This window comes from Microtus ochrogaster, chromosome 19 (assembly GCF_000317375.1).
Source record: "Microtus ochrogaster isolate Prairie Vole_2 chromosome 19, MicOch1.0, whole genome shotgun sequence".
In the NCBI taxonomy this organism is placed as follows: domain Eukaryota; kingdom Metazoa; phylum Chordata; class Mammalia; order Rodentia; family Cricetidae; genus Microtus; species Microtus ochrogaster.
In genome coordinates, this window is record NC_022021.1 from 13,740,302 (window position 1) to 13,753,966 (window position 13,665).

Consider the following 13,665-nt stretch of genomic DNA (forward strand, 5'->3'; position numbering starts at 1 on the left):
TCCCACAAAGCCAGTACATGCAGTAGGATCAAAACCCAGTGCCATTGTCCTTGGCTTCTCAGCAGCCCTCATTGTCCACCATGTTCAGAAAGTCCAGTTTTATCCCATGCTTTTTCAGTCACAGTCCAGCTGGCCTTGGTGAGCTCCCATTAGATCAGCCCCACTGTCTCAGTGGGTGGATGCACCCCTCGCGGTCCTGACTTCCTTGCTCGTGTTCTCCCTCCTTCTGCTCCTCGTTTGGACCTTGGGAGCTCAGTCCAGTGCTCCAATGTGGGTCTCTTTCTCTATCTCCATCCATTGCCAGATGAAGGTTCTATGGTGATATGCAAGATATTCATTAGTATGGCTATAGGATCAGGCCATTTCAGCCTCTTTCTCCTCAGCTGCCCAAGGAACTAGCTGGGGACATCTCTCTACACCCCTGGGAACCCCTCTAGAGTCAAGACTCTTGCCAACCCTAAAATGGCTCCTTTAATTAAGATATATACTTCCCTGCTCCCATATCCACCGAAGTCATAAATGAAGACACTTAAAGACTCTTCTCTAATACACAGGTAACATCAGGTAGGTGGGTAATTGAGGATGCAGGAGTCTCTGTCTTCAGATATTGCCTGATGACATTTTTGACCTGGTGATGATGGAAGCTAGGAGTCAGTTAAACAATTCTGTGGAATGTTTAATGTAGATGTGATACCTCCTGCCCCAGGAACTGCATATGAAAAATTAAAGTCCCCAAAGACTCTTTATAAATGAGGACAGCAAGATGTTGGTATTTATAGAACATCATAGAATAACAGAATGACAACTTTCTGGAGAGGTTAACTGAATGCAATAACTCAGAAAACAAAGCTAAACCACAGAGAAGAATTTTGATGTTAATTTCAATATGTATGGTTTTTGTATACAAAATCAACTAAAATTTATTAAGAAATAAATCTTTCTTAGGATTTGGGGAGTTTAACCCTTTTGATATATCCTTCGCCGTAGTGCAGGATATTATTATTGTTTAGATAGTTCAATTAACTAAGTTGTTCTTGTGTTAACTAAGATAGTTATTGTAGTCCATTAATGTTTATTTTGTCACTGATTTTTGTCTCTGAACCTCCTTCACTCATTTCATCTGTGTGTCTTAGTGTACCTGTGAGTATGTGCACACCCTTGCTCAGATGTGTGAGCGTATATGTTCAAGGTTAATCTCTTTAGAATTTTCCATAGCAATAGGTCCTACAAAGGATTAGATAAGATATATCAGTTTGAATTTTAAACATGTCTGTGTCCCAGACCCCTAGGTGGCAAATAAAATAAAGTGTTAGTGAATTCTAAAAAGTGTAATGCATTTTAATCTTAAAAAAAAACACTGTTGTATTTAAAACCTTCGTATCTCATTTCCTTGTCAGTTAAGAACATGTGAAAATAAATGGCATTTTATAAAATCAAAGTTTAGGTGGAGCAGAAGTACTCTTTGGGGTGGGCCTCACAACTACATTTTGATTGGTTGTATTTTTCTGTAACAGTATTCATCTGTTGCAAAGATAAGTTTTATTGATAAGGGGCAAAGATTATATTTATCTGTGGGAAGAAAGGCAAATGTTTTTATGGATTAGATGATATCCATCCATCCTTGGAAAGGAATTTACTTCAGTGTCTGGATTCCAATATTAATGTCATTGCTGTGTACCTATTTTGTTCAAATTGAATCATCCTTTCTAGAGCAGGGAAGAAGACTTGTAGTGCGCTAAGATCAGGAAGCTCATGAGACTTCAAAAATTCATGCAGTTCCTTGCTAAGATTATAAAAGCATTGAACAATTGTTGGAAAGAGGAGTCCCATTCTCTGAGCCCTGCAGTTTAGTGAGAATTCTAGGGACATGGCTTTTGTCAGAATCGTCTACAGTGGGTTAGTTTTTTAGTGATTCAGTAGTTTTTCAGTCACTGATACTGTAAGCAACCCTAATAAAATTGTTGGTTCATCAAACTAGATACTGGAAGATTCATATTTGATCTCTTGATGGTACCCTGTTGTTTCCTTATTAGTCAGCATGAGGAAATCTTGTCTGCTGTACCTAAGACCTGAGAAGCTGAAAGCATATAGTAAGCTACGGTCTAATACTGTGGACAGCCTTACTTCAGTTTCAGTATACTTTCAAACACAAATGAAACAAAGAAAATGATGATCTAAAGAAGGTTGCTTGAGTTCAGAAAAACATGATCTTAAAAACCTATAACTAAACATCAATATGCACATATTAAATATTAACAGAGCAGGCCTTTCCCAGGACTTTCTTGGAACAGACCAATTTAAACACAATTTCCTGGCAAGTACTATAGATTGTCTCTGGAAAAGCATGAAAGCAAGGCAGAAGGCCATATCCAGATTCAAGGTACACTGACTGCAGGTTTGCAAGCCCACTCAAACCTGTGGCTCTGGCAGGCCTTGCAATTCCCTCTGCTTTCCTGCTAGATTATGTTCCTGAAGCTAGCTCCCAAAGTGCATTCCCATCCCTCCTGCTGAGTCTTGACTACCAAGGTCCAACTATCAAAGTATTAATCCAGCAATAAAAAGTCCCTTTGGCTCACTTAACTATCATGCACAATTAAAATTAAATGCTTCATACTAACTTGGGGTTTCCCATTTTATCTTTACAAGCCATCATTTTTCTAGGTGCCATGTCTGTCTCTTTAATCCAGAGACAGTCTTTTTCCCTCTGGGACAAATACCACTTTTCCCTCCCCTTCTCCCTCTTCCTCTATCCCCTGTCTTTGATCCTTATCCTTGCTCTGTGTTCCTCTGGGGCAAATAAATCTCCTTTGTGCTGAGAACTTGGTCTTCAAGGGCCTAGCAGATACCTTTCCGTTTACTGACCAGATTGCCTTCTATAGCTATGTTCTGACATCCAGCAAGGATGAACACATCTTATCAATTTGAATGTAAATGTTTGTCAACAGGGAACAAAGAATCAAATTCATGAACAATCTAGGGAACGAAATGCACCTTATATAAAGGGCCCTCTGCCTTTTTTTTTTTTCCTGGAGCCTCTCTCACAGTTCCCCAAGGCATTGTTCACCACGTTCCCATTCGTTTGATCGTGTTCTGACACCTATGTTCTGGTTTAAACCAGAATGGTGCCCATAGGCTCATAGATTTGAATGTTTGGTGACCAATTCTGGAACTCTTTGGGAAGAACTGAAATAAGTGTGGCCTTATGAAAGGAGGTGTATCACTGGTACTGGCTCTGAGATTTCAAAAGGTTCACACCATTGTCAGTGTGTTTTTTGCCTTTCATGTGTGTTAATATGTGATTTCTAATATGTTCCTTTTTCTACCGTCATAAACTCTAACCCTCTAATACCATAAGCCAAATCATATGCATACTCCTATAAGTTGCTGGCTCAAAGTATTTTATCATAGCAAAAGTAACTAGTTCAACACTATACGGGTTGATTCAGTTTATGTATTACAGGAACACAACAGTCATCAATGTTACCACAAAATACCCTCTCTGAGAAATGATATTTATATATCTAGGCAATATGTAGCTTAATCAAGACAATCCTTAGAATTAACCATTAGAATCATTAGGTGTTTTGAATGCTTTGGTAATAAGATTTTCTGACAAGAATTTTCCAACAAATTAGGTATTAAGCTATAAGAGAAAGACAAATTAGGTATGTTCACTTCCATTTTGCTTTTATAAGACAAAAGAAAAAAAAACAACAATATGGCTAAAGAGTACTCAGGCCTAGCTAAGGTTGTCAACCTTCTAAACACATAGGACATTTCAATTCCTACCTTGCTCCTGACATGAAAGCTCTCAGTCACTATACTAGTGGGGAAGGGTTACTGGAGCCTCACCATTCCCTCCAGAAAAAAAAAAGTATTTATTTTCAAGTAACCATCTCTATTTCTGCAAACATCCAACTTTTTCTTATTTGCTTGATTTTACTTCTAAATTATATAAATTGGCTTTCTATTCATTTTTCTACATATCACTTTAACATTTGAATGTTTTCCAGAAACAAAATAAATATTCTTATTTTAAGCCAAACCTACACTGACAATATAATCATAAGAAAAAATAAGCCATCAAAAAGGCTCCATCAAAAGACTTAAGAAAAATAAAGCTCCTTATTTATGTTTGATTTTTGATATGTAAATTAGCCTGTGCTTATCATCCACAAGCATATTGTTTACATGTCAATTAAGTCTACAATGCCTATGAATCCCTTAATTATATATATCACTATTAGAAGCTAGAAAATTGCAACTAGTCATGCTTCAGATAATCTTTCACAGGTGTCAAAGAAATTACAGGTGAAGAAAAACAACTTGTGAAGTAGCACAAGGATACATAAAATCTATGTAAATATACAGTCATTTATTTACCTCACCTTTTGAGGTTATGGATTTCATATAAAAGAAGATTTCTTTCTATTATTTCCATTGGCAAATTTATCCTCAAGACAGAAAGCTGGGGTAGGGCACACCCCTGCAGTCCTCTGTACAGCTGAATTCAAGAAGAAAAGAATAAAACAGAGATAGAGGTCATGTCGTTTTATATTCTGTTGTGAGACTTCCTGTTGACTGAAAGAAGAAGCTCTGTCTGTATGCACCACACACTGGAGATTTATATTCATAAACCTGGGTTCCTTAAGAGAGTCCAGTTCTCCTTTAAAGCTGAGTTTAGTCTTTGCACCTAGAAAGATTTCACAGCTCATGTTTAGATTAATTTAATTTCACTTAAAAACAAAACATTTTCACAGCTTGATAGATTTAGTTCCTAAAAGGGAAAAATGTCGAATTTATTTTGTTGTTTTTTATATCAATTCCAGTTTACCAAGTGAGTCTGAGTAACGACAGCCAGAATTTATTCCAAGAGAAACAGCCCCACGAAACTCTCAGCACAAGGAAGCCCGGAGGAGGAGTTTGTTACATTAGTGCACACTCAGGCCAGGTCTAAAATCGCTTGAATCGTTGGAAGTCAAGAGAATCAGCTCTTTCTTCAGACTATGTTTTGTCTGAAATTGGAGGAAATTTCTTTTCTTTACCACAAGAACACCTTCTTTAAGCCTAACATCTGTATATATCACAAGCTCATTAGGTATATTTAGATTGACATATTTCCTTTGGATAATAAAACCTCTAAGTTATTGTCATGACTTAAACAATACAACCCCCAAACCTTACTACCATACTGCTGTTTTTTTAGCATTAAGGTCCAAAATACTCGTTTTAGAAGGGTGTGAACATTCAAACCACAGCACCCAGCTATCCTGGAGCATCCATGCTAAGAAGGTCATGTGGATCATCAGAGTTGAAAGAAGATATTCAAAGAGCCCCAATTGCTTTAATTCTCACATATTAGAATCTTCTGAGATCAGATTCTCACAGTGGAAGCAAATATGACTGCCTTCATCTAAGTGCAATCTCTTTTTCATTTAAAAGGTTAGTATTTTGAGAATTTCATAAAGTATATTTTGTCAAATTCTTTCTCATTTCCAAAACTGACCAGATCCTACATGTCATCCCACCACTCCCCAAACAATGCTCTTTTTCTCACTTAACAAAAACATTACAAAGGGAAAAGGGTACTAAAATACAGAGTCTGCTTTGTGTTACACAACTATTGATCAAGGGGCATATCTTAGCGTGTGGTAGACATCACCTGTGTCTAGTGCACTGAAAAGAGTTCACTTTTACCTCTGCTCCTGGCTACATTTGTGAAGAGCCTCTTGTCTAAGGGTGAGACTTTGCACCCACTTTCCATCACTCATGCTGGGATTATTTTCTTGTGTCTTTCTGTTTGTTGCTGCTGAGATTGTGCTCAGGTCTTGGAATGTCGTCACAGTCTCTTTGAGTTCATACTTGCATTTGTTGTGTCTCCTCCCCTTTTGGATAGGGGAAAGTGTAGTATCTGTTCTTCTGAGTTTACTTACAGTCTCTTAAAGGACTCGAGGAAGAAGTTAACAGTTTTTTTCTGAAGTCATGAGCTCCCAAAACTATGAGATTAAAAAAGAATCAAGCATATAAGTGGTTTCCACACTCAGGGGCAGAGGCAGGAGGATATCTGTAAGTTTGAGGCCAACCTGCTCTACAAAGTGAGTTCCAGGCTAAGGCTACATAGTGATATTCTATCCAAAATGAAACAAAACAAACAAGAAGCAATATGGACAAAATTTTGAATGCTGCCAATGTGACTAAGTCCATGTACAAGAATAAACGGGGCACTGCCAGAGCTCTAAGATTGAGCATACCCAATAAAGTGCTGTATGTTTTACTTACTGAAGGAGGTTGAATTTCCAATTCAGGTTTTGTTTCTCTGGTAATTCAATTTCAAATGGGGTGTCATGTTTTGTTTATAATGGAACATGTAAGTAGTCTTGAGTCTGTGTTTGAGTCTCTATGTATACATTTGTAAGAAAGTTATATTGTATACCTAATTATAAATTTTAGTATACAGAATTGCACAATATCCATTTCAAAATTTATAATAAATTTTTGAAGTAAAACTTCCCTCTAATTCTTCAGTTATATGCATATTTGCATTATGAAAATAGAAAATATGAAAGAATTAGCTTTTGATTTAAAAAATTGACTTATTTGCTTATTTGGCTTTTATCTAAGATCCGGTATTTAAAAAAAATCAAGTTAAAATTATTACTATTCTGCACTAGATAGATAAATACATTTTGTTTTCTACTAAAGGTTTCCCAGCCCACATACTCCACCAATGTTCTTCTTCATTATTTTTTTAAAGTTATTTCTCAGGGCTATTATTATAGAGTAGGTTGGTAAAGTTTTGATTTAATGTGTTTTTGTAACTATGAAAGTTATGTTTTCAAAATAAAAGTGTTGTTTCTGTTACTTTGAATTTGTTGCAGAAAATATTCCTCATGTCTTTCTTATTTCTCAAATTCTATGGGATCATCTGCCTTTATAACTATCAACAATCTACCTAATTCTGCTAACAATTTCCATTTGAAAACATTTATTTCATTATTTTAAGTTACATGTATGTATTGCCTGTATGTGGTATAAGCAGGGAAATGAAGGTGCCCCCAGAGGCTAGAAGAAGGTGTTAGATTCTCTGTAGTGGAAGAGGCAATCATAACTGCTAAGACATTTCCCAAGCCTAGTCACTAATGTTTTTTATGATATCAGAGGAAAAAACAAAGTGTTTAAAGAGTAGGAAACAAACAGAGAGAGAGTGAGAGTCTGTTTAATACAAATTTCAGCTGCCAGGAATCAAAAGGAATTCATCACGAGGTGTTTGTTTGTTTTGTTTTGATACTGTCTTCAACAATTGCACAATTGCAGGCTAGTTAGCAATGTCTAGGCTTGGGAAGTGGGTAAATTGTGGGCTGACAGGAAGGTAGTTTCTGCGTCTCTGATAGATTGCCCACCTAAAGACTTACTCCAACTGCCTCTGTTCCATGTGTGAGGTAGCTAGGATGACAAAGCCAGTCAGAACTGTGCTATACCATTTTATTATCTACTCAGAATTAACAGAAAATCAATATATTGCATCAAATGTTTTCACGCCATAGCACAGCTGAAGACTGTACTTGAAATTGTAGTTATTAGCAAAGCCTAATGTTGTCACTGGGCTCTGTGTTCACTATGTGTTATACTGTTTGAGTTTAAAATCCCGTTGGCAATCCAGTGATGAGACACTATGTCAGCAAAAGAGGAACTAGCCCAAAGATGATCTGATGGCATGATAAAGTAGGGCAATATCAAAGAAGAATTTTAGCAAAAAAATTATAAAAGGTCTTTGCAAAGAGGTGGGAAGAAGAAGGATCTTGTTGAACTCTTTTGTCCTCTGCCAGGAAAAATGCCTCAACTCCCACTTCAAACCAGACTTCTGTCTGATAACCAGACCCATGCTGGTCTTTTACTTTTGACAGAAACTAGTTTAGTTCTGGCTTTCATGCCTCAGCACAGCACAGAACTTCTCAAAACTGAAGGGCAACTTAGAAAGGATACTTTATTGTTAAATGCAAATTTCTAGCTTTCTGTTATAATTGAAATCTATATAAGATGCTGTGGTATTTAAATGGAATAACCTTCTTATGCTCAAATGTTGAGTGTGTGGGTCCAGTTAATGAAACTGTTTAGTAAGGACTGGTTTGTCTTGTTGGCAGAGGTGTGTCACTGGAGGATGGGCTTTAAGGTTTTAAAAGCCCACACTAAGCCCAGTCTCTCTCTACCTGCAACTTGTAGATCAGATGTGAGCACTCAGCTATTGCCTCAACACTGTGCCTGCTTGACTGCCACCACACTCCCACCTTGAGGATCATGACTAACCACCCAAAACTGTAATCAAGCTCCCCAATGCATTATTATAAGTTTATTTAGAAGTTTCCTTGGTCATGGTGTTTCATCGTGGCAATAGAACAGTAACTATGGTACATGCAATTCCTGGCTTTCAACTCTAAGCTGATAATTACTGACTCCTTTACGTAGTATAAGTTCTCAGGAACATTTCTCTCCTACCTTTCAAGGAAAAGATTTTTATATTCATTAGTGTTCACATAACATGAATTTAGTTAGGAAATCTTATTTAAATTTTGTGACCTTTATTTTAATGAATGTGCAAAGAAAAATACAACACACACCAAAAGAGATCCAAAGTGTATATTTCTTAGTAGACTTGTGTAACTTAGAACAGCAATTGAGAATGGAAACCATGGAGCGCTACACTAGATATTCTACTTACACGATGAAAAAATTTATACTTAAGGAGAATTTTCAAGAAAACCTTAGATATTTTCACTGGCAAAGGGGCCAGTGAAGTCAAAGACTGAATTTAGAAAGTTGATCATTTAGAAACGGAAACAACAAAAATGATCTAAAAGGGGACTTACAGGAAGGAGTAATGGGGAGTGAAGACCTTATAATACATGAATGAAAATGTCATTAAGAACCCATCAGCTGCTATAGAGAGCATTGCTAAGAGTTCATGAATATTCACATTCTCGGTAGCACCTATACCTTATCTTAAGAGTAGTGACCAGGGTCATGGGGGCAGGGAGTTCTAGAAGTCTGTAATCAGGATAACACAAAGGTCCTGTTTCTTCTAGTGTTTTTGTTCATGGTATGCAACAAAGTCACAAGACTTTAAATGGTATGTAAAAGCATAACATTAATGAGATTTTCAGACTTAGGGTGAGGAAGGAAACTCAGAAGTGATGACACTGGAAAATGGTACTACTATCTCTATTTCCTCAGTTTCCTTCTGCTTAAGTCCAAAGTGGTTCTCCTGTGGAAGATTAAAGTTAAGAGATAAAGTAGGGGACAGACAGAGTGCAAGAAAGAAGAGAAAAATAAAGAGCAAGAACAGTGATGTGCAGACAGCAGCATTTTCAAATCAGTTCTTACTATTCCAAAAACATAAATGCAAGTCAGATCATAATGCTTATCTCAATGTTTTTCAAAAAGATATGACTATGTAATTTTTAAAATATTAGTGAAAGTGGAACATAAAAATGAAACATTGCATTCCATTTTAAGAAAAACCTATTGACAATAGAACACTGCTTTCTGTATTTGTTATCTTATGTTTCCTTTAGCTAAGAATAAACTTTAAATGAAGCTCCCCCTGCAACTCTGTTAAGTTTGTAATTAAAACAATTAATTAGATGGATTTAAAAATTAAAGAAAGCTTTGTTCTTCACTGGAAATCAATTGGCTTTGGATAGATCAGAGACCAAATGGTAATGAAACACAATCAAAGTAAATTAAAATGATAAAACTTGTGTCTTTCTTCTCAAGCTGATAAAGAACATTAGGTGAAGCCTTAACTAGTGAAGGTTAAAATCAACCCACGACTAAAAACATGCATTTTCTGAGGCATGTTTGGCAGCTTTTCTTCCCAGCTATATCATGTCAATAAAGTGACACAGATAGCTTCAAACTATCATGGAATGTAATTTAGTAAGAGTTACTCAATGTACCTGATCCACTTTTACTGCAGCTAGGTAATAAAAAGGTAAAAGTGAAAGCTTCAACTATTTTATCCAGTCCAGTGGTTTTAAGTGTCCTATATAATCTAAGGTCTCCCCTATCTGTGTTTTCAACTCCCACATCTTCACCGACCGAGATCTATTCACAAATGGAACTGAACAAGATTAAGCAAATTAATAACAGCAAAAGTCTTAGATTAAACTCTGTTAGGTCTTTGCAACAGCTGGTTCAATCCTGTGCTTCATGGGGACTTTGAAAGGAGAGTAATGGGAGAAAGAGGCACAAGACTCTGGGTTCACCGTATGCATGAACAATGTTTATTTTTCCCACTGCTGTCTATATGTTGTTTCCCTAGCTACTAGAAATGGTATTGCAAGCAGAACATTGGCAAAAAGTCTCCTTGACTACCTTATCTGAGTTGCTCCTTTCCACATACCCTTCCTTTGTTGTCTTTTTTTTTTCCCCTTGAAGACATTCTTCGTAGGCTGTAAGTGATGCCTTCAATTTTTCTGTTACCTGGCCAAATCTGTACCAGGGATTGTGTCGAGAAAGGAGCTGCAAACCACCTGGACCCCAACAGACTTTTATTGCTGAGACAAATACATAAAATGATTAATCAAAAAAGAGAAGTGTTTTTTATTAGATTTTTTAAAAATGCCAATCCAAATTCCCACTCCTTCTCCTCCCTCCATTCCCTCTCCACATCTTCCCACCCACCGCCCTCTAATCCTGAGAGGGTAAGGCACTTTGAAGTGTTTTATTTTGGCTCACAATTTAAAGCTTCTGTTATTGTTTGGTCTGTTTGTTTTAGTTTGAGCCAGTACACATTGGTAGGAGCATGTCTCTGGAGATAGGGTCCAAGCATGCTTGTAAAGCAAGCATTCTACCTTTGGATCACATCCTCTCCCCTTGTAGGAGTATAGTGGTGTAAAAAAGAATCTCACTGCAGTTTGGAAACAAAACATAGGAGAAGACAGGATCTCACTATCCTTTTCAATGTAATAATCTATATGTTAAGTTTAAAGAAGACTCTAATTGCCCAAACTACAAAATGCAGTCTAAATATCCAGAAATGGTCTGGACCTGGATTATAGGAGGATTTCTGGCAGTTAGACAAAAGCCAACATTCCTCAGGAACTTGTAAAACTGGTTCCCATCTACCCAAAAGAGTCATCTCCATTACCTCTGACAAAAGCAACAAAGGACTACCTATGGTACCTATTAGCACCTAAAAGCTCATGTTGGCCTCTGGGCTGCCTCATAATCATAAATACCAGTTACACATTTCAAAGTCTTTGCTACCATGATAGCACCTCTTACCTCCTCCCTTACCCTACATTCCCTCCATCTCATGGGCTTCCCTCAACAGCTAGTGATTATCCTTATAACTCTGCTATTTGGGCTATTCTCTCTCTCTCTTTCTCTTTCCCCTTCCTCTCCCCGCCCCCTTACTATCCCATGCTATTCTCTTCTTCTACAGATACCCTGGTCAGGTAACATCTGCGAGCTGGCCCTGTCTATGTTGTCTCTCTGCTCTGAGGTCTTCCAGATGCCTCTGGCTGTTCTTTCATATTTACAATAACCACCCTAACCCCCAAAACCATACCATGGGTTTGTTGTCATGTTTATACGCTTTCATCTGTCTTTCTTATATAAGATGAAGGGCTTGTGGCTCACAGAAGCTCCATGTTCTATCAAGAAGCAACTGACTCATTGGGGTGAAGTGAGTAAGGAAAAGCCATTCTTCTGAATAGAGCAGAATTTTCCCTGCTGGGATTTGCATCATCCTTTCATCATCAAGCTTTGATAATGTCCTTAATTCTTCTTTCCAAAATATCCAGTGGATGAGGAAGATCTCAGCCTTCTCATCATAGACCTGAATGGGATTGTTATTTTTTAGCCCACCAAGAGTCTAACTACTCCAAGATCTGTACAAATATCTAAGATATCTTGTAAAGTAAATTAAATTTATATTTGTATGTTTGTGCTACAGTTGTAGCATAACTGCAGAGATTTTTCATTTTCAGAGCTCTTTGTTATATAAGCTCCATGATGCACTGGGAAGTGGCAAAGCAGTATAACTTGAACTCCAGGGGATTGCGGTGCACTGACATCTCCTTAACTCTATTATGCAAGAACTATAGCAGACTCTTGCTTTTGAAAATCTAAATTGTCTAAAGCATGTATTTGTTTGGGGAGATAGAATATACAGAACACAATCTGTCTAGAAAGAATCTATAGAATACTAGGCCCATAATTTTGATCAAGAGTCAGTAGGAAAGTAGCAGACAATGTGGTAGAAAGAAAATACCAGTGATGAGGCCTTGCCTATACTTTCCACAAAAGAATTGCTTGTAAGATTACCCCATCTGAAAACATTTTGTTTGATTGAATACACCCTTCATTATCCGTTGAATTTTTAAGATCAATATCATAGATTATGTACATCATTATTGAGTAAGAATTCATTAATGAAAGCTTAAATATAATTGTATATGGTTCCTCTCCTTTATGATGCTCTTGCAATCAACATTGTCATATATTTAACTGCCTTATAAAAACGAGTGCCTGATACACTCAATTAAAAACAGCTACATCAACATGATTATTTCAGTCAGCATAAAAATCATAGCTTATTTTTGTCTGAATTACCACCACTTGGTAAATATAATTGCACAAATTACTGTGCCATATTTTATGTGGAAGAAATAAAAAAACATAAAAAAATATAAAAGTCTGGTGCTTTTCTTAAGAAGATACATAATAAAAACTGCAGTCTTCCATTGTATGCAGCTTCTGTCCTCATGGTCTCAGTCACTATAGAAAAAATAATATGTTCTGATTAGCATACTAACAAGTGTATTGTCCCATTCTACCTGCTTATTAGGTGACTCTTTACTTTGTCCCCAATGTTTATACTGAATTTTAGGCCTGGCTATCATCATATTAACTGACATATTACTGCAGGCCTTGTGTTCAAGTAGACATTATTTTATTTAATAATGACTCCAAATCACAAGAACTTTGATACAAAAGAGGCATGAGAGAATGAACTAGAAATACAAATTAATATGTATAAAGTCTTTAACCCAGATAGAAAGAAACTGCTGTGTTTAGGACTCAGAACTGTACTCTATGCTTTCAGGCATTCACTGGAGATCTAAACATTACTGGCCATACACACCTTTCTCTGATAAAATAACACTCCTAAAAAAGATGTAATAATATAAGCTCATATATCATAATATTTTATGGAAAGTATAAAAATGCTATTGAAATTCAGAAGATAAAAATAGTTCAACATGAGGGAGGAGTAAAGAAGATGGTTTCCTGAAACAATGTGGCATTTGTGCACCTAGAGAGAGAAGAAATGTCTGGACATAGATGCTACGAAAAGAGTTGTGTGGAAAGGAAACATTGCAATTGGAGAGAAGCACAGCCAAGGAAATGGAGACAAAAATTCCTGGAGTATATTTGTGAAGTGGAAAGTAAATCACTTAGAACTACAAGGTCATATGTTACAAAGAACTCAGGAGCAAAGGCCAAGAAAAGTAATTAGAGAAATATCCAGTAATAACTATTGCGTTCTGTGAACAGGAAACTTATAAACTTCAGTTTGCATTAGGAAAATTGATAGGATTAATTGGAATAGGAAAAGCTAAAGAGTAGTAAAAAGGTTATAATGATCAATCATAAGAAAAG